The sequence below is a fragment of the Pleurodeles waltl genome, chromosome 8 (genome assembly GCF_031143425.1).
Source record: "Pleurodeles waltl isolate 20211129_DDA chromosome 8, aPleWal1.hap1.20221129, whole genome shotgun sequence".
NCBI lineage: Eukaryota > Metazoa > Chordata > Amphibia > Caudata > Salamandridae > Pleurodeles > Pleurodeles waltl.
Window position 1 is genome coordinate 452,334,179 of NC_090447.1, and position 24,987 is coordinate 452,359,165.

General features: G+C 48.7%; 1 protein-coding gene across 1 annotated transcript in view; it reads left to right on the forward strand.

The window, feature by feature from the left end:
* Nucleotides 1-24,987, forward strand: part of EIF5B (eukaryotic translation initiation factor 5B) — a 675,161-nt gene that overhangs the window by 131,895 nt on the left and 518,279 nt on the right. The gene's annotated exons all lie outside the window — the stretch shown is intronic.

A 24,987-nucleotide genomic window follows, 5' to 3' on the forward strand; every position in this document is an offset into this window, starting at 1 on the left:
GCCTGCTAAAGGGGTGACTTACCTATGCCACAGGTAGTGTGAGGTTGGCATGGCACTCTGAGGGGAGTGCCATGTCGACTTAGTCATTTTCTGCCCACCAGCACACACAAGCTGGGAGGCAGTGTGCATGTGCTGAGTGAGGGGTCCCTAGGGTGGCATACGACATGCTGCAGCCCTTAGTGACCTTCCCTGGCATCGGGGCCCTTGGTACCAGGGGTACCAGTTACAAGGGACTTACCTGAGTGCCAGGGTTGTGCCAATTGTGGAGACAAAGGTACAGTTTAGGGAAAGAACACTGGTGCTGGGGCCTGGTTAGCAGGCTCCCAGCACACTTTCAAATCATATCTTAGCATCAGCAAAGGCAAAACGTCAGGGGGTAACCATGCCAAGGAGGCATTTCCTTACAGATAGCTAAAGAAATGGGGCAGTAATCACTACTGTCCCGTGCCCCCCTCCCATGTCATGTTGTAATATTTTGCTGTTAAATCCTTATGCAAAGAGTTCACTCAAATTGGGGACTGAAAGTATGGCATATCGCTTGAAAAACCCTGGAGGAATCCTATTGGGCCCCGGCGTCCTGCATTTGGCATAGAGATGATGGTCTGCTGGATTTCATCTTCGGATATAGGATAGTCCAGTTCAACACGTTCAAGTGCAGTCAGAGTAGTTAAAACTGTATTTGTAGGTATTTCGAGATGGAATTTTCTATCCTCATCCACTGGAGAGGGAGCATAGTAGACAGTTAACCCCTGGTAATATGCTTAAATGTACTCGCTGCGGGTTATGTGATGCTTACTAGTGAACCAACTAGTCCCCTATTTTCTAAATCCTGCTCTAAGAACCCAGATGAGATACTCTGGCCTCCCCAAACAATTTCTCTTTTATCTGATAGAGACTTCTAATTGCAGATTCCTTACATTTGAATTTCCCCAGGCGTCAGTCTGGACCTGGAGATTTTTCTTCGAGCAGTACCTCTGCGCGACGTCAGGTGGTGTCGGTGGACTCCGCGGATGCAGTTGGAATTATGGTTGCCGTGATGATGTCGTGGTCTTATATAGGCGCCACCCCGCCGCGCTGTCAGTTATTTTCTTTCCGTGCGAAAGCGTCGTGCGGATCCGGAGAAAGAGCTACCTCGGTCATCTTTTGACTACCCAATTACTTTTTGTCAAACTTTTTGGGACAGGATTGTGGATGTATTGACGGATGTCATGTAAGACCAGTTTCAAACCCTGCAACTCCTGTCACCGAACTATGTCGTTGACGGATCCGCACCTCATGTGTCTCTATTGCTTGGAGTGCGACCATGACCTGAAGTCTTGCTCCGAGTGTCGGGCCATGATTCCAAAAGCTTTGAGGGAGCGGTCCCTAAAGCTTCTGGCGGCCTGACACTCAACTCCGTGTCGCTTTCGGTCTTGCTCAGGTGGAAGGTCTCGAGACAGCCCGTGGAGTCACCACCACTCTTCGTCCTCAAAGTCTTCGGGGCATTCAGGTCACAACAAAAAGAAATTGAAGAAGGATAAACGTTCTTTGACTTGACCCCGTCAATCGGATGATGCGGCGTGGGAAGATTGTCGACACTGTATGCCTTAGTCATCGGAGCCTGCATCTGGGCCCGCTCTGCATTTCCCCGACTTCCCTGAAGCTGGCGCGACCCATGCCCAACGGAAAGAATTCTATGAGGACATGCACCTCATTTTTGGGCAGACTGACCCACCCTCAGCGTCCTCTGGCCCAGGTGAGTCAGTAGGGGGGTTACCTTGGGTTCCAAGCCATCGGCTTTAGCCTGACTCCTGAGGGTCCCTCCAGATCCGCTTCTGGATCCGTCCCGATGCCAGTCATACCAGCGCAACCTTCCCCGGCGTCCGGTCAGACGTCGATGCTCCTGACACCGATTGTGCCCAGAATCGACATCAATCCTATACTTATACCCGACAACCCAGATCCGGAACTGCATCAGTTGACGCCAATTGCATTCTTCATGGGTCCAGGGTTGATCCGGACCCTGATACTTCTGGGTATGAATACGGGGAGAGTGTAGAGGGGCTGCTGGACCCTCTGGAATACCAGCATTGACTCTAGCATGGACTGGGTAGAGGAATTGGGTGACGCCAGTGGTCTGGACACTTCCCCTGATGCTGGTATGCTCTCTCCGCCTTCTGTGGCTACGGAGGAGTGAGCTTTTTACTCTCAGGTGGTAAGAAGGGCTGCTGAGGTCTTGGACCTCGAGCTTCCTTCTGTAGAGGTAAGGACTAATCTCTCAAGTGGGTTCTTTGTCTTCTGAACCTCTTCTCCTGTTGAACAAAGCACTAACGGACCTGGTCCAGACCCAGCACTGGGGCTCCTGTGAATAGGATGATTACCCCCCATCATAGACCTGCACCATCAGACTCCAAATTCCTCGCTCAACTTTCCAAGCCTGAGAGCCTTGTCTTCCAGGCTTCATCTTCATCGGGCGCAATCCCTACCGCACCACCGGTTATGGAATCAAAAAGACGGGACAACTTGGGGAAGAAGATGTTTTCTTCCAACAGTCCAGTGCTGCGGTCCATGAACACCGCATGCCTTTTGGGCCGCTATTCCCATACTGTCTGGAATACGATCGAGCAAGTGCTGCCTAGAATTTCAGAGGAGGCCCGGACTGTCTTTTCCCAAGCAGTGACAGATGAGAGGGACGCAGCAAAGTTCATGATTCGTCGTTGGCTGGATACGACCGACTCTCTGGGCAGATCGGTTGCATCGATGGTGGCTTCTCAGTGGATGTCCAGCAATCTCTGATGGACATGTCCTTTGATGGCACACGTCTCTTTGGAACCATGGCGGACTCAGGGCTCGAGTACTTAAAGGATTCCTGAATCACGGCCTGGTCCCTTGGCCTCGCGCCTGCTCCTGGACCCCATCAGTCTGCCTTTCGGGGCCCCCCCCACTATGTTCTTTCATCCCTAGCCATTGACCCGCGCGTGCTGTATAGCCCCTGCGCGGATGCAGTATCCCACGCTCCTGGGTATCATGGAGCCAGCGGGTCACCAGGTCCAATCCTGCCTCCTCTTCAGCCTCCAAGCCTTTCTAGTCCACGGGTACACCAAGAACCAGTTGGTGGCAGGATTCGCCATCACTTTCCCCAATGGCAATCCATTACCTCAGACAGATTGGGTAAAGGGGCTAATCCCTCCCCTTCGAGACATCTCCTCCAGCCATGCCACCTTCATACAATCGCATATCGGAGGATTATATGGCACTACTCCGTGAGGAAGTGCAAGCCCTTTTGGCCAAAGGAGCTGTAGAGAGGGTCCCTCTGCCAGAAGTAGGTTGTGGTTGTTATTCCCGCTACTTTCTGGTGCCGAAAAAGGAGAAGGGTGTTGTTCCTCCTATATTAGATCTTAGGTTCTTCAATCTCTTCCTCAAGAAGGAGAAGTTCAAAATGTTGACATTGGCTCCGGTCCTATCTTCCCTGGACCCAGGAGACTGGATGGTAGCGTTGGACTTGCAAGACACATACTTCCACAGCCTACTACTCGACCACACTACCACAAAATAGAGCATTAGTATTCTCTAATGTTGCCACTATCAACCTCTAAGGGGAACCCTTGGACTCTGTGAACACTATGTCTCACTTTGAGATAGTATATACAGAGTCAACTTCCTACATTGGTGGATCAGCGGTGGGGTCTACGACTTTGCATTTGCTTGACTACTCAGCCAATACCTGATCACACAACAAAATTCCAAAAATTGTCATTCAAAATGGATTTTTGCAATTTGACTTCTTTTCTAAAATTTTTAAAGTCCTGTTAGGGCCTTCTGTAAGTCCCTGTTAGCATTTCTTTTAAGTTTAAAATTTGTAAAGGTTAGAATTTAAGTTCTCGAAGTAGTTTTTAGTTTCTTAAAAAGTAATCCCAACTTTTAGAGTGATAGTGAGTCAAACAGATGTGATGGTGTTGGAACTCAACTTCACCCCTTAACTGCATCTAGGGATGTCAGAGTTCAGGTCTCTCTGTAAGACAAAAAAGATAAAAACTGGGTGCAACCTTACCAACCCTACCTTGCAAACTCTGCCAGATGCTCTTGCCAGAGTTTACAAGGGTCCACCCCTCTGAGATGGTGGATACTCCCTCAGATGGGGAAATTAGTGAACAGGGGGATGAACTCACCCCTCCTCTCCTAATTAGGGAGGACAGGGCTCCTAGAACCTTGTCCCCACAAATAATAGTCAGAGAGCCTGGTTCTTCCACAGGTCCAGTACCTCTGTAAGCATTGAGGGCAGCCTCAATGAAGAGGACATCATTTTAGCAAGGATGGCCAAGAAATTCGCTTTGGAGTAGCAGCTCCTAGTTATAGAAAGGGAAAGAAACCCATTTCTTTTAACACCCATAAATGGTGGCAGCAACTTAAATAGGGTCAGAGGGAATAATGACATCCTAAAAATCCTCAAAGGGATTGTAACTAAATATGAAGGTGATGACATCACCAAATGGTTCACAGCTTTTGAGAGGGCTTGTGCAACCAGAAAAGTAAGCAGATCTCACTGGGGAGCTCTCCTTTGGGAAATGTTCACTGGAAAGTGTAGGGATAGACTTCTCACACTCTGGCAAGGATGCAGAATCCAATGAGCTCATGTAGGCTACCCTGATTAAGGGTTTTGGATACTCAACTGAGGAGTACAGGATTAGGTTCAGGGTGGCTCACAAAACCTCGAGCCAGACCTGGGTTGATTTTGTTGACTTTGCAGTCAAAACACTAGATGGTTGGATAACTGTAATTGGTGTAGGTGATTATGATGGGCCGTATAATTTATTTATGAAAGAACATCTGTTAAGTAATTGCTTGAATGACAAACTGCATCAACAACCTAGGTCACATTTCTCCCCAAGAATTAGGAAAGAAGGCAGACCACTGGGTCAAGTCAAGGGTGACCAAAACTTCCACAGGGAGCGACCAAAAGAAAGGGGTCACAAAGCCTCCTCAGGGGAAGGGTGGTGAGACATCCAAGGACAAAAATAAAGAGTCTTTTACAGGGCCCCAAAAACCTGCTCAGGAGCTAAGCCTCTTCACAGTCCACAAATGGGTTTAAGGGTAAAAACTTTGATCCCAAGAAGGCCTGGTGTCACAACTGTATACAGCATGGACACCAAACTGGAGACAAGGTCTGTCCCAAGAAAAGTCATGCAACTACTACTCCAGTTATCACTGGAATAGCCAGCCTCCAGGTGGGGTCAACAGTGTGCCCAGAACAAATCAGGGTTTACACTGAAGCTACTTTAGTCTCAGAGGGTGGGGTGGATTAACCACACTTACTGCCTGGCCACCTAACATGCAAACATACAGGCAGCAGCTCTTGATGAATGGGAATAAGGTAGAAGCCCTGGGGGGTACAGGTGCCAGAGTCACCATGGTGACAGACAAACTGGTTTCCCCAGGACCATACTTGGCTGGACAGACCTATCCTGTTGCAAATGCTGACAATCAGACCAAAGTCCACTAAAGTCCATCTCATGGCAATGGTAACTTTAGAATAGGGAGGGGTCACTGGCCTGAAACAGGTGGTAGTCTCCTCTGCAATCCCAGTATGATCTGGAGTCCTCAGCATGGGCTGAGGTAGAGCTCAAGACCCATGCTGGGTATCCCTGAACTGGTGGGTGTCAAGACTAGAGCACAATGCAGAGCACAGGGTGAAAAAGAAGTGGTGTAGTCTGGAATAATGACCAAACCTTCCAAGAGTAAAGTAAAGAAGACTGGGGGACGAGCTTCTTCACAGCACAAGAGACAGGACCTCTCTTCTCAGGAAGATGTCCTGTCCCCTGAGGGAACTGAGTCAATGGAGCTAGAGCCTTATCAGGTAGACCTCTTGGGCCCAGGGGGACCCTCAAGGGAACACCTGTGTCAGGGACAAAAGACTTGTCCCACTCTTGAAGGCATAAGACCGCAATCGGCAGAGCAAGAAAAAGGTAATGTCAGGGGAACCCACAGGGTCTATTGGGAAGATGGACTCCTTTACACTGAGGCAAGAGATCCCAAACTTGGTGCTACTAGGAGAGTGGTAGTGCCTCAGGAGTTTAGGGTGTTCATTCTGACCTTAGCCCATGCCATTCCACTTGCTGGGCATTTGGGACAAACCAAGACTTGGGAAAGATTAGTCAACCATTTCTGTTGGCCCGATATGTCCCAGAAGGTAAAGGTTAGCAGTTCCTGTGTCACCTGTCAATCCAGTGGCAAGACAGGTGGCCATCCAAAGGCCCCCCTCATTCCACTTCCAGTGGTGGGGGTCCCCTTTGAGAGAGTGGGAGTGGATATAGTGGGTCCACTTGAGCCTCCCACAGCATGAGGGAACCAATATATACTGGTAGTAGTGGGTCATGCTACCAGGCACCCTGAGGCAATTCCCCTTAGGTCCACTACTGCCCCTGCAGTAGCCAAAGCACTCATATGTATTTTTTTTACCAGAGTGGAATTTCCTAAGGAGGTGGTTTCTGACAGAGGTACCACCTTCATGCCAGCTTACCTGAAACATATGTGGAATGAGTGTGGGGTGTTATAAGTTTACCACACCATACCATCCACAAACCAGTGGTCTTGTAGAACGGTTTAACAAGACATTGAAGGGCATGATCATGGGGTTCCCTAGACTAACTCAAAAGGAGATAGGATGTGCTCTTGCCATGCCCGCTTTTTACCTACAGAGAGGTGCCACAGAAGGGAGTAGGGTTTTCCCCCTTTCAGCTTCTGTTTGGCCATCCTGTAAGGGGACCCCTGGCACTTGTGAAAGAAGGCCGGGAGAGAGCTCTCTGTGAGCCTAAGCTAGATGTAGTGGACTATGTACAAGGCCTCCGCTCCAGGATGGCAGAGTACATGGAAAAGACAAGCAAAGACCTTGAGGCCAGCCAATAACTCCAGAAGTTGTGGTATGACCAAAAGGCTGCAATCGTTGAATTTCAGTCAGGGCAGGAAGTCCGGGTTCTGGAGCCTCTGGCTCCCAGGGCACTAAAGGACAGATGGAGTGGCCCTTACCCAGTGCTAGAAAAGAAGAGTCAGGGCACTAGCAGGACACCAAAGAGGGTGATCCATGTTAACCGCCTCAAACTCTAAAATGGTAGGGCAGACTTAACCATGCTGATGGTTACTGATGAGGATTAGGAAGCAGAGAGTGAATCTCTCCCTGACCTCCTCTCAACTGACCCTAAAGATGGCTCAGTAGATGGAGGTGTCCACTCAGACACCCTCTCTGGCCAGCAGCAAGCTAACTGCAGTCAAGTCCTCCAGCAGTTTAATGAGCTCTTTTCTTTGACCCCTGGTCAGGCACACCTGTGTACCCATGATGTGGACACAGGAGACAGTTTACCTGTCAAGAATAAAATATTCCGACAGTCTGACCAAGTCGAGGAAAGCATCAAAGTGGAAGTCCACAAGATGCTGGAATTAGGAGTGATAGAACACTCTGACAGCCCCTCGGTTAGCCCGGTGATCTTTATCCCCAAACCTCACACCAAGGATGGAAAGAGAGAGATGAGGTTTTGTGTGGACTATAGAGGGCTCAACTCTGTCACAAAGACAGATGCTCACCCCATACCAAGGGCAGATGAATTGATTGACCAGTTAGGTGCAGCCAAATTCTTAAGTACCTTTGACTGGACAGCAGGGTACTGGCAAATCAAAATGGCACCTGGAGCAAAGGGAAATACAGCATTCTCGACACCTGATGGGCATTACCAGTTTACTGTTATGCCCTTTGGCTTAAGGAATGCCCATGCCACCTTCTAAAGGCTGGTGAATCAAGTCCTTGCTGGCTTGGAGTCCTTTAGTGCAGCATATCTAGATGACATTGCTGTCTTTAGCTCCAACTGGCAGGATCACCTGGTCCACCTGAAGAAGGTTTTGCAGGCCCTGCAAGCAGCAGGCCTCTCTATCAAGGCATCAAAATGTCAGATAGGGCAGGGTACAGTGGTTTACTTGGGACACCTTATAGGTGGAAGCCAAGTGCAGCCATTACAACCCAAGACCCAGACTATTCTGGACTGGGAAGCTCCAAAAACCCAGACTCACGTCAGGGCCTTCCTTGGCTTGACTGGCTAATACAGGAGGTTTGTGAAGGGATATGGATCCATAGTGACTACCCTCACAGGACTTACCTCCAAGAAAATGCCCAGAAAGGTTAACTGGACCTTGTACTGTCAAAAGGCCTTTGGCACCCTGAAAGAAACTATGTGCTCATCGTCCGTTTTGAAAGATCCAGATTATTCAAAGCAATTCATTGTGCAGACTGATGCCTCTGAACTTGGGATAGGAGAAGTTCTATCCCTAACTAATAATGATGTCCTTGACCAGCCTGTTGCTTTTATTAGCAGGAGGTTACTCACCAGGGAGCAGCGTTGGCGTGCCATTGAGAGGGAGGTCTTTGCTGTTGGTTGGTCCATGAAGAAGTTGAGACCATACCTGTTTGGTACTGACCACTGACCTCTCAGATGCTGATGCAAATGAAAGGAGAGAACCCTAAACTGTTGAGGTGGTCTATATCCCTACAGGGAATGGGCTTTGTAGTGGAACACAGACCTGGGACTGCCAATGCAGATGGCCTTTCCAGGTTCTTCCACTTAGAAAATGAAGACTCTCTTGGGAAAGGTTAGTCTCATCCTCTTTTGTTTGGGGGAGGGGGTGGGGGGTGGAGGAAAATGCAACTGTTGGCATGGTTACCCCCTAATGTTTTCCCTTTTGTTGATGCTAGTTATGATTGAAAGCACCAGTGTTCTTTCCCTAAACTGTACCTTTGTCTCCACGATTGGCACAGCCTTGCACACAGATAAGTCCCTTGTAAATTGTACCCTTGGTACCAAGGGCCTTGTGGCCAGGGAAGGTCTCTAAGGGCTGCAGCATTATTATGCCACCCTGGGGACCCCTCACTCAGCACATGCACACTGCCTCATAGCTTGTGTGTGCTGGTGGGGAGAAAATGACTAAGTCGACATGGCACTCCCCTCAGAGTGCCATGTCCACAACCCACTGCCTGTGGCATAGGTAAGTCACCCCTCTAGCAGGCCTTACAGTCCTAAGGCAGGGTGCACTATACCACAGGTGATGGCATAGTTGCATGAGCACTATGCCCCTACAGTGTCTAAGCCAATTCTTAGACATTGTAAGTGCAGGGTAGCCATAAAGAATATTTGGTCTGGGAGTTTGTCAGACACAGACGGCAAAGTTCCATAATGGCTACACTGAATACTGGGAAGTTTGGTATCAAACTTCTCAGCACAATAAATGCACACTGATGCCAGTGAGGGATTTATTGAGAAATGCACACAGAGGACATCTTAGAGATGCCCCCAGTATACCAGTCCAACTACTAGTGCTAGGCTGACCAGTTTCTGTCAGCCTGCCACATCCAGACGGGTTTCTGGCCACATGGGGTGAGTGCCTTTGTGCACTCTGTGGCCAGGAACAAAGCCTGTACTGGGTGGGGTGCTTCACACCTCCCCCGGCAGGAACTGTAACACCTGGTGGTGAACCTTGAAGGCTCAGGCCAGGTGTTACAGCACCCCAGGGCATCCCAGCTAGTGGAGATGCCCCCGCCCCTGGACACAGCCCCCACTTTTGGCAGCAGGTCTGGAGGAGATAATGAGAAAAATCAAGGAGGAGTTACCCTCCAGCCAGGACAACCCCTAAGTTGTCCTGAGCCGAGGTGACCCCTCGCTTAGGGTATCCTCCATCTTACTTTGGAGGATTCCCCCAATAGGATTAGGGATGTGCCCCCCTTCCTACAGGGAGGAGGCACAAAGAGGGTGTAGCCACCCTCAAGGACAGTAGCCATCGACTACTGCCCCCCAGACCTAAACACAACCCTACCTAAATTGAGTATTTAGGGGCGACCCTGAAGCAAGGAAACCAGATTCCTGATGTCCTGAAACAAGGAGTACTGCTGACCTGAAAGCCCTGCAGAGACAACGGAGACAACAACTGACTTGTCTCCAGACTCGAAGAACCTGCAACAGCAACGCAGCCAGCGGGACCAGTGACCTCTGCAGAGTCAGAGGACTGCCCTGCACCCAAAGGACCAAGAAACTCCTGAGGACAGCGGCTCTGTTCAACCAACAAAGACAACTAACTTTAAAGGGACTCCAGTATCACTCCTGAAGCGTGAGTCCCCAACACTCTGCACCTGACGCCCTTGGTTTGTTTCCAGAAGAACCAACACTGCAGAGAGGACTCCCAGGCGACTCCAACGACGTGGACACTCTGAGACGACCTCCCTGCACCCCCACAGCGATGCTTGCAGAGAGAATACAGAGGCTCCCCCTGACCACGACTGCCCAGTAACAAAGAACCCGACACCTGGAAGAAGCACTGCACCCGAAGCCCTCCGGCCTGAGAGCAACCAACTACTGATGCAGGAGTGACCAGCAGGTGGCCTTCATCCTAGCCCAGTCGGTGGCTGGCCCAGGAAGCTCCCCTGTGCCCTGCCTGCATCACCAGAGTTGACCCCTGGGTCTCTCCATTGATTTAAATCTAAACCCTGACACCAACTTCACACACTGCACCCGGCTGCCCCTGTGCCGCTGAGGGTGTATTTTGTGTGCCTGTTTGTGGACCCCCACCCCCTGTACTCTACAAAACCCCCCTGGTCTGCTCCCTGAGTTCACAGTTACTGGAACCGGAGCTCCCCTAGTCTCCATAGGCACCTATGTTATTTGGGCCATACTTTGACATCACCTGCACGGCCCTGTGTAGCTGGTGCTGGGTGTTTGGTGTTAACTTGAACCCCCCAACGGTGGGCTGCCTATGCTCTGGAGGCTGAACTTGTAAGTGCTTTACTTACCTGATAAACTAAGTTGTACTTACCTCCCCCAGGAACTGATGATTTTTGCACTGTGTCCACTTTTAAAATATCTTATTGCCATTTTTCCAAAACTGTTTATATTACTGTTTTAATTCAAAGTTCCATATTTACCTATGCCAAGTACCTTACAATTTGTCAATTTATGTACTTATTTGAATTCTGAATCTTGTGATTCTACAACAAATTAAGAAAATAATATTTTTCTATATAAAAACCTATTGGCCTGGAGTTAAGTCTTTGCACACTATCTCTCACCATGAGATATGAACAGAGCCACTTTCCTACAAAGGCATATCTGCAAGAGCAGATTTGCCCCTGCTATGTCTTTGTTGAGTCTCAGACATAGTAATTGACCAGGGAAGCCATTTTAAATGTGTCTACTAGACACGGGTCGCTACAAGTTTCCCAGTTACATGATGGCTTCTCTCAATAAAGGGATATGTGAGCTCAACATTTCTGCTGTACAAAAAAATCAAACCCACGTACAGGGAACACACGATCCATGTCTTGCCCCTTAGTTTACTAATACCATTGCCATCAGGGCAGGAGTGTTTTTCAGTTTGTTTAACCCCTTCAGTGTCAGGCCTTTTCCCCCTCAGGTGCCAGGCCTTTTTTTGGCTATTTGGGGCAGTCTGTGCTTACGTCCTCATAACTTTTTGTCCACATAAGCTACCCATGCCAAGTTTGTGTCCTTTTTTCCAACATCCTAGGGATTCTAGAGGTACCCAGAGTTTGTGGGTTCCCCTGGAGGAGACCAAGAAATTAGCCAAATACAGCAAACATTTTGTTTATTAAAAAAAAATATAATAATAATGGGGGGGGCTGCAGAAGAAGGCTTGTAGTTTTGAGCTTTCAGTAACAGGCAGACTTAAATCAGAAAACCACATTTTTCAACACAATTTTGGCATTTTACTAGGACATACCATTTTTACTATTTTTTTGTGCTTTTAGCCTCCTTCCAGTTAGTGACAGAAATGGGTGTGAAACCAATGCTGGATCCTGGACAGCTAGACATTTCTAAAAAGACAGAATTCTGAATTCAGCAAGGGGTCACTTGCGTAGATCCTACAAGGTTTTCCTCCAGAAAATAACAGCTGAAAATAAACAAAATATTGAAATTGAGGTGAAAAAACAGCCATTTTTCTCCACGTTTTAGTCTGTAACTTTTTCCTGCAATGTCAGATTTTTTAAAGCAATATACCGTTACGTCTGCTGGACTCTTCTGGTTGCGGGGATATATAGGGCTTGTAGGTTCATCAAGAACTCAAGGTACTCAGAGCCAATAAAGGAGCTGCACCTTGCAATGGGTTTTCATTGTATACCGGGGATAAAGCAATTCATTTGGTGAAACATAAAGAATGAAAAATAGGTATCAAGGAAACCTTTATATTTCCAAACTGGGAACAAGATAAGTGTTGAGAAGTAGTGGTTATTTGCACATCTCTGAATTCCGGGGTCCCCATACTAGCATGTAAATTACAGGGCATTTCTCAAATAGATGTCTTTCTTACACACTGTCTTACATTTGGAAGGAAAAAATGTAGAGAAAGACAAGGGGCGTTAAGACTTGTTCTGCTATTCTGTGTCCCCTAAGTCTCCTAATAAAAATGGTACCTCACTTGCGTGGGTAGGCCTAATGTGGCACCCAGGAAAACCTACCAAACCTGTGCATTTTTCAACACTAGACACCTAGGGGAATCCAAGATGGGGTGACTTGTGGGGCTCTCACCAGGTTCTGTTACCCAGAATCCTTTGCAAACATCAGCAATTTGCAAAAATACACTTTTTCCTCACATTTCGGCGATAGAAAGTTCTGGAATCTGAGGGGAACTACAAATTCCCTTCCACCTGGGATTCCCCCAAGTCTCCTGATAAAAATGTTACCTCTCTTGTGTGGGTAGGCCTAGTGCCCACAACAGAAAATACCCCAAAACACAACAGGGACACAGCCCATTTCCCCCAAAGAAAACAGACCTGTGTTTTGCAAAGTGCCTAGCTGTGGATTTTGTAGCTCAGCCGGCACAAAGGGAAACCTACCAAACCTGTGCATTTCTGAAAACTAGACGCAACTTAGGGGCACCCACGATGGGGTAACTTGTAGTGCTCTCACCAGGTTCTGTTACCCAGAATCCCTGGGATCACCGCACCGGCACAAATTTCAGTCTCCCGGTAAAAATTATACCTCTTGTGTTGGTGGGCCAAGTGCCTGTAACAGGGAAGAGCCAAAAACATGCTGAGCCTTAGGGGGAACTAAAGCGGGTCCAAAAGGGCAGCTTGAAAAGAAAGTTTTTAGGCTGACAAGTGGGCCAGAATTTTTATCGGTATAGATGCGACAATGCTGGGTGGTAGGAATTTTGTGGATTCCTGCAGGTTCCTGAAGGTTCTATCACAAAAATGTAGGAAAATGTGTGACCTCCAGCAAAGTTGGAGGTTTGCAGTGCATTGTGGGTAAGAAAATGGTGCGGGGTGCATGTGAAGCACACCACCGTGGACTCACCCAGATATTTAGTTTTCAGATGTGTCTAGGTCTCATAGAGTTTTCTAGATGGCAGCGTCCCAAAGTCCAAAAAGTGCAGCCTTCACGAGAGTTAGACAAGCTCTCATGGCCCAAATGTAAAACCAAAATAATCAAATGTCCTCTTCCTTGCCGTGTGATAATATGTTTTAGTGTGCGGGGGAGAGCTGGAAGACTGTTTCTCCCTTTATTTGGGGTGGGGGCATAACCATGCCCATACTGGTTGGTAGCCACCACCCCAGTATTATTTATTTATTTTTATTATTCCCTGGCATCTAGTAGGCTTTCTACTAGGGGAGTGGATCAGGGGTAATTGCCCCATCTGCCCACCGGTGGGCAGAACAAGTTTGTCCCCATTTATTTGGGGTGGGGGGGATTGCCAAGGGGCTGTCCCCCCCACCCCAACAACACACACACACTCGCTTCCCTTGCGTGAAATTGTCGGAAAAAAATAAAAATCTGTGGTGTGTAGGGGTTTCTGCCCTTCTTGGGGGCAGATCGGCCTGAGAAAAATAGGCCGATCTACCCCCAAGGGGGACACAAATGGCTTAAAATAAAATTGCCCCCCAGGGGAGTCACCCTTGCCGAGGGGTCGCTCCCCATGCATGAAATTGACATGACAGAAAGAAATTCCTGGTGTCTAGTGGTTTCTGCCTCCCTTGGGTGCAGAGTGGCCTAATAAGGGGGGCAGAAATGGCCAAAATACAACCCCCCCCCTGCCCCCCCAGGGAGCGACCCTTGCCTAAGGGGTCGCCCCCCCACGTGTAAACAATAAAAGAAAACAAAAGAAAAAATTATCTCTGGTGTCTAGATGCACCCCCTCTCCCCCCCCCCCCCCCCCCCCCCCCCTTTCCTTTCCTTTGATGGCTCTCCCACCCGCAGCCCGTGATCGGAAGAGAAATGCTTTTGCATTTCTCTTTTGATCTCTTCTCTTCCAATCTCCGTTGGAAGCTCAGCGGGCAGCCTCTGATGAGGTCAGTGCTCAATCGCGTGCTGACATTATCATGTGGAGTGGGAAACGATTTTCCCTTCCAGCCCTGCCTATGGGAGGGGTAGCACTCCCATTACCCCCCACCCACCTCACCCTGGGCACTCAACCGGTTAAACACTCACTTTTAATAAATATATTACTAAAGCATGATGTGGTAGCACACTGTCACTTCCGGACAGTAAATTTCCAAGAAATGCCCAAAAATCTTACCACTAACTTGCAGCTCTACTGATAAAACTATATAGTGTAATAACAATCTGTGATAATTGGGTTTCGGAAAACATATTTATCCTTTGCACATCACCAAGTAAAGTGTTCTGATTTGTTTTCATCTTATTAAATTATTTTTTTCATCACACAGAAGTACAAAAACTGGGCTTTCACAACTACTGAAATATATTTTGAAATGTTCACAGAGTTGACTTAATTATTTAAATGTTGTGTGTCTTTGTATAGCAGACCAGACAGTTCACCTTACAGAATCCTGGAACTTTGTAGTCAGAAGGAAATTAATTGTAAGACGACAAACTGACTGACCTTTTTCTCTGAACACAAAGCAGATGTCACAAGGGAAGAACAAGATTTAAAGCATCTTTTATTGCTCCTTCACTTTCTGGCTGAACTCAACTCGCCAGAAGGCGCGAGTAAGTCTTAAAAATAGCTTGGCCTCATTCATTATGCCTCACTATAGCGAGTGGATTTTTTGAGGCTTGGTCATGTTATGCAGATTTGAAGAGCACACTAGGATTAGGGAGGGTATCCTGGCGTTCTTGTGAAGAGCTAGTTGGTAGTATGGAAAGCCTTCTCTAAATCCGGTAGAGGAAAACCCATATGTCCACATAGGTTTTCCTAAAATCACACTAAGGCGCCATAGACAGTGCAGTGCCTGTTACTCCTCGTATCTATAAACCCATTTTCGCCCTCCCCACTAGTGAGCGGATTAATTTGGATAACCTAGTGGCAAGAACTTTACCCAAAGTTTTTGTTTGAAAGATAGTTAAAGAAATGGGGCAGTAATCACTATTGTGTCCCTCGCGCCCCCCCCCCCCCTAATGTCATGTGGTAGTATTTTGCTGTCAAATCCTTTTGCAGAGAGTTCACACAAATGGGGGACTGTAAGTAAGCTTGAAAAACTCTAGAATCCTATGGGACCCCGGCGTCCTGCCAATTGGCATAGAGATGATGGCCTGCTGGATTTCATCTTCGGATATAGGATTGTCCAGTTCAACCCTTCAAGTGCAGTCAGAGTAGTTAAAACTGCATTTGTAGGTATTTCCAATTGGAATTTTCTATCCTCATCCACTTGAGAGGGAGCTTAGGTAGACAGTTAACTCTTGGTAATATGCTTAAATATACTCTCTATGGCTTCTGCTGAGAAGACTAAGTGAGCAGATTGAGTCTTAATAAACTGAATTATGCGGGTTTTGTGGTGCTTACTGTTTTCTAAACCCTGCTCTAAGAACCCAGATGAGCTACTCTGGCCTCCCCAAACAATTTCTCTTTTATCTGATAGAGACTTCTAGTTGCAGATTCCTGACCTTTGAATTTCCCCAGGCGTCAGTCTGGATCCGGAGATTTTTCTTCGAGCAGTACCTCTGCACACCGTCAGGTGGTGTTGGTGGACTCCGTGGGCATCGTTGGTGTCATGGTTGCCATGATGACATCGCGGTCGTATATAGGCGCCACCCCAGCGTGCTGACATCAGTTTCTTTTCACGACTTTCTGCGCCAGTAGCGCAGAGCCATGAAGAACAGTGAGAATGGTGCTCCAAAACTAGGACCCTTAAAGGGAAGTTCCTGTCCTTAGAAATCAGGTCGCAGTGCGGGGAGGATGGGCGGGTCAGTAAGGAATCTGCAACTAGAATATGTCTCTACCAGATATATCGTTACCGAAGGTAAGTAACTTGTACATCTGTTAGAGACTTCTAGTTGCAGATTCCTTACCTCTGACTAGATACCCGAGCAATATCATCCCCGGTGGTGGGCTGCGAACCAAGATCACATCAAGAAGTCCTGCAGGACTGAACGGCCAAAGTAGGCGTCCCTGAGGACCTGACTGTCTAGGCAGTAATGTCTGGTAAAAGTGTACAGAGATGCCCACGTTGCTGCCTGACAGATGTCTAGGACTGGAACGTCCCATGCTAGCGCTGTGGTAGCAGCAATAGCACTGGTGGAGTGAGCACTCAAACCTTCAGGGGGTTGCTTCTTAGCCAGAGCATAACACGTTTTGATGCATAAGAGCACCCATCTTGAAATGGTGCTCTTCTGCACCGCCCTCCCTTCTTTGCACTCACATATCCCACAAAGAGTTGATCATCCACCCAGAAGTCTTTGGTACAATCAAGGTAGAACGACAACGCTCTTTGGATCCCTGCGGTGGAGTCGCTTCTCTTCATGAGAGGCATGTGGGAGTGCATAAAAAAGTAGGCAAAGTGATGGACTGCCTGGCATGGAAGGGTGTTACTACTTTAGGTAAAAAAGAAGCTCTTGTGTGAAGTACCACTTTGTCAGGGTGTATTGCCAGGAAACGTGGTTTAGATGAAAGATACACACACTTTTTGCCTGGTTTGTGGTATAATTTCGACTGGAAGTGCCCTGGGTTCTTGCTTTCCAGGGCCCAAGTGCCAGATCTCTTCCCCCCCTCAAAACTGCACAGTTGTTTTTCCCCAATTGGCAAAACCTTTAGCACCCACTGTAAGTCCCTAATAAATGGTACCCCTGGCACCTAGCGCTTGGGGTGCTGAAGGAGGTCCCTAAGGGCTGCAGTACATATGGTCACTCTAAGGGACCCCTCATCAAGCACGTGATAGGCTGCCATTGCAGGTTGTGTCTTGGTGCAAACAAAAGTGAAAACAGGACCTGATGCACAGCCTGTGTGCCATGTCCCCTAAACACTGCTTGCAATATTTCAATATTTCTAAGTCACCCCTCTACAAGGTCTTACAGCTAAGGTAGGGAGCATTATATTACATGTGAAGGCATATCTGCAAGAGCAGATATGCCCCTGCTATGTCTTTGTTGAGTCTCAGTTAGTAATTGACCAGGGAAGCCATTTTAAATGCGTCTACTAGACACTGGTCACTAAGAGTTTCCCAGTTACATGATGGCTTCTCTGAATATAAAGATGTTTGGTATCAAACATCTCAGATTAATAAACCCTCACTGATGCTAGTGAGGGACCTTAGAGGTGTCCCATGAAAACCTACCAGCTACTAGTGTGTTGACTGGTTTCGACACATTTCTGCCTCGCCAGAGACAAAAGCCTGTACTGGGCGGGGGTGTTGGCACCTTACCCAGGCAGGATGGGGAGCTTCAACGGCCTAGGTGCCTTTGTAATACAACCCAGGTCTCTCCAGGCGGCGGAGAACAGTGACCCCCCCCCCCCCCCCTCCAGTCCTGCTCTTACTTATGGCAGCAGGACAGGCTGGAAAATTAGGTAGATAAGGAGGTGTGCCCACTTCATGCCAGTCCCGCCCGTAAGGCAGATGAGCTGTAGTGGACGCTACTTTTTAAACTTCTCCATCTCTTTTTAAAAGAATTAGGACACAAGGGTTAGGGTTATGCCCACTTACTTCCCAGTGAAAGTGGTCATAACAAGAGTGTAGTCACCCTAAAGGTCAGCAGCCCATTGACTACCACCTGGTACTTCCTGTAACGCTCCTAATTTGAGTATTTATGTGGCACCCCTGAACCCTAGAACTCTGATCCTGATGACCTTATAAGAAAAGGAGACAGAGGAGTTGCACCTGTAGAAGAGGAACATAAGAAACTGCTGACTTGGTACCAGCCCCACCGGCCTGACTGCTGACCTAGACGGACTGTGCCCAAAAACACAACTTATCCTGCAGCTGAGCCTCCAAAAAACCCAGGAGGACTGCCTGTGTTCCACAAAGACTCAGACTCCTGTGAGCAGCGGATCTTCTCTGCAACAAAGTCGCAAGAAAGGACCCTGCAGCATCCAGATCAGCAAAGATCGGACACCCGAAGTGACCTCTGCACCTGGCGTCCACGACCCAAGGTGAAGCCAGCCAACTGTGCCAGCAAGGTTCCACAGATGTCAAGAGTCCGAGTCCACTCAGGTTTCACCCCTCTTGGACTCCCCCAAGTTGTCTGCAGCCTCTGCACGCAGGACCCCTCTCCCATTGTAGGAAGTTGGCTCTGTATATACTATCTCAAAGTGAGAGATAGTGTGCACAGAGGCCAAGGGTTCCCCTTAGAGGTTGATAGTGGCAAAATTAGATAATACTAACGCTCTATTTTGCGGTTGTGTGGCCGAACAGTAGGCTTATCAGAGGCTAGTGTTAAGCATTTGTTGGACACACACAGGCAATAAATGAGAACACACTGAAAGACTTAACTCCAGGCCAGTAGGTTTTTATATAGAAAAATATATTTTCTTAGCTTATTTTAGAACCACAAGATTCAAGATTTTAGATAAGTACATAAATTGTAAGGTACTTCACACGGGTAAGTATAGAACTTTGATTTAAAACCGTAGTACACAGAGTTTTGTTTCAAATGGCAAATAGCTATATTAAAAGTGGACACAGTGCAAAAATCAACAGTTCTTGGGGAGGTAAGTAATCGTTAGTTTCTCAGGTAAGTAAAGCACTTAAAAGTTCAGTCTCCTGGGCATAGGCAGCTCACCATTCGGGGCTCAAGGCAACCCCAAATCCACAGCACCAGCAACACTGGGCCGATCAGGTGCAGAGGTCAAAGGAGGGCCCAAAACACATAGGCGCCTATGGAGAACAGGGGTGCTCCGGTCTCAGTCTGCTAGCAGGTAAGTACCTATGTCCTCGGGGGGCAGACCAGGGGGGGTTTTGTAGAGCACTTTGTGGGGGGGGGGGAAGCACACAAACAAACCCTCAGTGGCACACGGGCGGCCGGGTGCATTGTGCAGAGTAGGTGTCAGGTTTGCCATAGGAAACAATGGAGGGACTCGGGGGTCACTCTGGCAATGTAGGCAGGGCACAGGGGGCTTCTCGGGACAGCCACTGACTGGGCTAGGATGAGGGCCACCTGCTGGTCACTCCTGCACTGGTAGGTGGTTCCTCTCTGTCCTGGGGGGCTGCGATGCAGTGCCTGGTCCCGGCGTCGGGTTCCGTTGTTACCAGGCCGTCACGGTCAGCCTCTGGATTCCCTCTGCAGGCGTCGCTGTGGGGGGTGCAGGGAGGGAAACACAGGGTATCCATGTTGTTGTTGTCGACTGGGGGGGCCTCTCTGCGGTGTTGGTTCTCCTGAACTCGAGCCGTGGGCATCAGATGCACAGTGTGAAGACTCACGCTTCTGGCAGGAAGTCGGAGTCTCTTTTAAGTTGGTTTCTTGTTGCTGTTTTGTAATTTTTGGTGGAGAAAGCCGTTGTCCTCGGGAGGTTCTTGGTCCTTTAGGTGCAGGTCAGCCCTCTGAGTCCTCAGAGGTCGCTGGTCCCGCTGGATGCGTCGCTGTGTAGGGTCTTTGAGTCTGGGACAAGTCAGTTGTAGTCTCTGTGGGGCCTTCAGGTCAGTAGTCCTTCTTTCTTCAGGTTGCAGGAATCTGATTTCCTGGGTTCAGGGTCGCCCCTAAATACTTAATTTAGGAGTGTGTTTAGGTCTGGGGGCCAATAACCAATGGCTTCTGTCCTTGACGGTGGCTACACTCTCCTTGTGCGTCCTCCTTGAGGGGAGGAGGTCACATTCCTATTCCTATTGGGGGAATCCTCCAAAACCAAGATGGAGGATTTCTTAAGGCAGGGGTTACTTCAGATCAGGACACCTTAGGGGCTGTCCTGACTGGTGGGTGACTCCTCCTTGTTTTTCTCATTATCTCCTCCAAAAGTGCTGCCAAAAGTGGGGGCTGTGTCAGGAGGGGTGGGCATCTCCACTAGCTGGGATGCCCTGGGACGCTGTAAGAACAGGCATGAGCCTTTGAGGCTCACCGCCAGGTGTTACAGTTCCTGCAGGGGGAGGTGAGAAGCGCCTCCACCCAGTGCAGGCTTTGTTCCTGGCCACAGAGTGACAAAGGCACTCACCCCATGTTGCCAGAAACCCGTCTGGTTGTGGCAGGCTGGCAAGAACTGGTGAGAAGCTTGATACCAAACTTCCCAGATTTCAGTGTAGCCAATATGGAACTGTGGAGTTCGTAATTGACAGACTCCCAGATCATATAGTCTTCATGGCTACCCTGCACTTACAATGTCTAAGGTTTGGCTTAGACACTGTAGGGGCATAGTGCTCATGCAACTATGCCCTCGCCTGTGGTATAGTGCACCCTGCCTTAGGACTGTAAGGCCTACTAGAGGGGTGATTTACCTATGCCACAGGCAGTGGGATGTGGGCATGGCTCCCTGAGGGGAGTGCCATGTTGACTTAATCATTTTCTCCCCACCAGCACACACAAGCTGTGAGGCAGTGTTGTGTTCATGTGCTGAGTGAGTGGTCCCTAGGTTGACATAATACATGCTGCAGCCTTTAGGAACCTTCCCTGGCCACAGGGCCCTTGGTACCAGGGGTACCAGTTACAAAGGATGTTTCTGTGTAAATTGTGTTGTGGGAACAAAGGTACAGTTTAGGGAAAGGACACTGGTGCTAGGGTGTGGTTAGCAGGATCCCAGTACACTTTCAATCATAATTGCCATCAACAAAAAGTTTGGGGGTAACCATGCCAAGGGAAGCATGGTCTTTTGGTGAGAGAAAACCAGACACCTCCAGCAACCACTGCACCCGTTACCCACGACCCAGTCTGAGGGGCTCACTGATGCCAATGACATCCCCCAGCTCCTCTCCTGAGCTAGAGTCTACCCTGGTTTCACCCCTGCTGGTCTTCCCAATGACGCCTGCAGCCTCAATACACAGGCCCCCCTGACCGCGAGTGCTCCTGGATGCAGAAACCTGCCATCTAAGAAGCCCCCCCCCCCCCCACCCCCCCGGATCCTGGATAAAAAGACCAACTGTACAGCTATGTCCCCAAGCTCTCCAAGTGTACAACCTACCTGTTTGTTGTCCCTAACTGGTTTCCTAGCCACAGTCTGCAGCCTGTCTTCTTGAGGGCCAACTCCCATAGAAAATCATTGGGCACACGTTGCCTTGCTGCATCCCTGCACCTGGCTGCCTCAGTGCTTCTCTGGGTGACCTGCTGGTGTGGTTCTGATCAGTGCCCAGTACTTAACTTAACTCTCTGAGATTGGCCTTGAGAGTCGTTGTTAACCCTGTGTTTGCTGAACATTGTTTTCCTCCATAGGTTAACATTGAAGAACTCTGAAATTGCACTGTCGATTTTTTTTAAACTAAAAAGTATTAATACTTGAAAATATACTTACCTTGTAACAAAGTTCTTGGGTTTAAAGTATATAAAACAAGGTATTATTTTTCTAATTTGGTCTCAGATTTATTCTTTGAGTGTGTGTCATTTATTGCCTCTGTAAGTACAAATGCTTAGCACTTCCCTCTGATAAGCCCAACTGCTCTCCCTTCACTACCACAAAATAGGGCATTGGTCCTATCAATTTTTGCCTCTAGAAAACCAATTGGGATCCACAGACTTTCTGCACTGTGTACTTCTTTTTACTGCACCATATTGTAAGCCAACTTCCAATAGGGAGGAATAAGTAATGTATCCTTCAGGGTAAGGTGTGGGAACAGGAAATGTTTATCTAATTGCTGCATCCTGCTCCAGTGAGGTTGCCTCAGCAGTTTAGAGAGTTTCTCCTCACTTTTGCCCATGATACCCCCTTGGCATCTTGGCCAGGCCAAAACATGGAGTAGGTTGGTGAGCCGCTTCTAATGGCCAGGAATATCCCATAAGGTGAAGGAGTTTTGTTACTCGAGTGCCACCTGTCAAGCCAGTAGCAAGACCGGTGGCCACCCAAAGGAGTACTGAATTTCTACTTCCAGTGGTTGGGGTTCCCTTTGAAAGGGTAGGGATTGACATAGTCTGGCCCCTTGGCCCTCAAACAGCATCATGGAGCAGATTCATACTGATTATAGCGAATAATGCAAACAGGTGTCCTGAAGCAATTCCCTTGATGACTACTACTGCCCTTGCATTGGTATTTTTACCAGAGTGGGCTTTCAAAAGGAGGTGGTGTCAGACAGAGGTATAAACGTCATGTCTGGCTTCCTGTAACACAAATGGCTATGTAAGCCATACTTGTAAGTTCACTACCCCATATCATCACCAAACAAATTGCCTTGTTGAGAGATTCAACAAGACATTGAAAGGTACTATTGATGGACACCCTGAAAAACTCTAAAGGGTGATGGGATGTCTTACTGCCATGTCTGCTTTTTGCTTACAGAGAAGTATCACAAACGCGAGTATGGTTTTCCCCCCGTAGGAAGTTGGCTCTGTATGCACTATTTCAAAGTAAGGAATAGTATGCACAGAGTCCAAGGGTTCCCCTTAGAGGTAAGATAGTGGCAAAAAGAGATAATACTAATGCTCTATTTTGTGGTAGTGTGGTCGAGCAGTAGGCTTATCAAAGGAGTAGTGTTAAGCATTTGTTGTACAAACACAAGCAATAAATGAGGAACACACACTCAGACAATTCCAGGCCAATAGGTTTTTGTATAGAAAATATATTTTCTTAGTTTATTTTAAGAACCACAGGTTCAAGATTTACATGTAATACTTCAAATGAAAGGTATTGCAGGTAGGTACTTTAGGAACTTTGAATTAGCAAAATAGCATATACAGTTTTCACATAAATCACATATAGCTATTTTAAAACTAGACAGTGCAATTTTCAACAGTTCCTGGGGGGAGTAAGAGTTTTAGTTTTTTCAGGTAAGTAAACCACCTACGGGGTTCAAGTTTGGGTCCAAGGTAGCCCACCGTTGTGGGTTCAGAGCAACCCCAACGTTACCACACCAGCAGCTCTGTGCCGGTCAGGTGCAGAGGTCAAAGTGGTGCCCAAAACGCATAGGCTTCAATGGAGAAGGGGGTGCCCCAGTTCCCGTCTGCCAGCAGGTAAGTACCTGCGTCTTCGGAGGGCAGACCAGGGGGGTTTTGTAGGGCACCGGGGGGGACACAAGTCCACACAGAAAGTACACCCTCAGCAGCACGGGGAGGCCGGGTGCAGTGTGCAAACACGCATCTGGTTTGTAATTGAAATCAATGGGAGACCAAGGGGTCTCTTCAGCGATGCAGGCAAGGGGGGGGACTCCTCGGGGTAGCCACCACCTGGGCAAGGGAGAGGGCCTCCTGGGGGTCACTCCTGCACTGGAGTTCGGATCCTTCAGGTCCTGGGGGCTGCGGGTGCAGTCTCTTTACCAGGCATCGGGATCTGAGGAGCAGGCAGTCGCGGTCAGGGGGAGCCTCGGGATTCCCTCTGCAGGCGTCTCTGTGGGGGCTCGGGGGGGCAACTCTGGCTACTCACGGTCTCGCAATCGCCGGGGAGTCCTCCCTGAAGTGTTTGTTCTCCACAAGTTGAGCCGGGGGTGTCGGATGCAGAGTAGCAAGTCTCACGCTTCCGGCGGGAAACGCAAGTTGTTTTAAAGTTGCTCCTTTGTTACAAAGTTGCAGTCTTGGGTGAACAGAGCTGCTGTCCTCTGGAGTTCTTGGTCCTTTTAGAAGCAGGGCAGTCCTCTGGGGATTCAGAGGTCGCTGGTCCCTGGGGAGAGCGTCGCTGGAGCAGTGTCTTTAGAAGGGGGGAGACAGGCCGGTAGAGCTGCGGCCAAAGCAGTTGGTGTCTCCGTCTTCTCTGCAGGGTTTTTCAGCTTAGCAGTCCTCTTCTTCTTAGGTTGCAGGAATCTGAGTTCCTAGGTTCAGGGGAGCCCCTAAATACAGAATTTAGGGGGGTGTTTAGGTCAGGGAGGGCAGTAGCCAATGGCTACTAGCCCTGAGGGTGGCTACACCCTCTTTGTGCCTCCTCCAAAGGGGAGGGGGTCACATTCCTATCCCTATTGGGGGGATCCTCCACGTTTTTCTCATTATCTCCTCCGGCCTTGCCGCCAAAAGTGGGGCCGTGGCCGGAGGGGGCGGGCAACTCCACTAGCTGGAGTGCCCTGTGGTGCTGTAACAAAGGGGGAGGTGATAAGCATCTTCACCCAGTACAGGCTTTGTTACTAGCCACAGAGTGACAAAGGCACTCTCCCCATGTGGCCAGCAACATGTCTGGTGTGTGTGGCAGGCTGCTAGAACTAGTCCGCCTACACGGATAGTCGGTTAAGGTTTCAGGGGGCACCTCTAAGGTGCCCTCTGGGGTGTATGTTACAATAAAATTTACACTGACATCAGTGTGCATTTATTGTGCTGAGAAGTTTGATACCAAACTTCACAGTTTTCAGTGTAGCCATTATGGTTCTGTGGAGTTCGTGCATGACAGACTCCCAGACCATATACTCTTATGGCTACCCTACACTTACAATGTCTAAGGTTTTGCTTAGATTCTGTAGGGGCACAGTGCTCATGCACTTGTGCCCTCACCTATGGTATAGTGCACTCTGCCATAGGGCAGTAAGGCCTGCTAGAGGGGCGACTTATCTATACTGCATAGGCAGTGTGAGGTTGGCATGGCACCCTGAGGGGAGTGCCATGTTGACTTACTCATTTTGTCCTCACTAGCACACACAAGCTGGCAAGCAGTGTGTCTTTGCTGAGTGAGGGGTCCCCAGGGTGGCATAAGACATGCTGCATCCCTTAGAGACCTTCCCTGGCATCAGGGCCCTTGGTACCAGGGGTACCA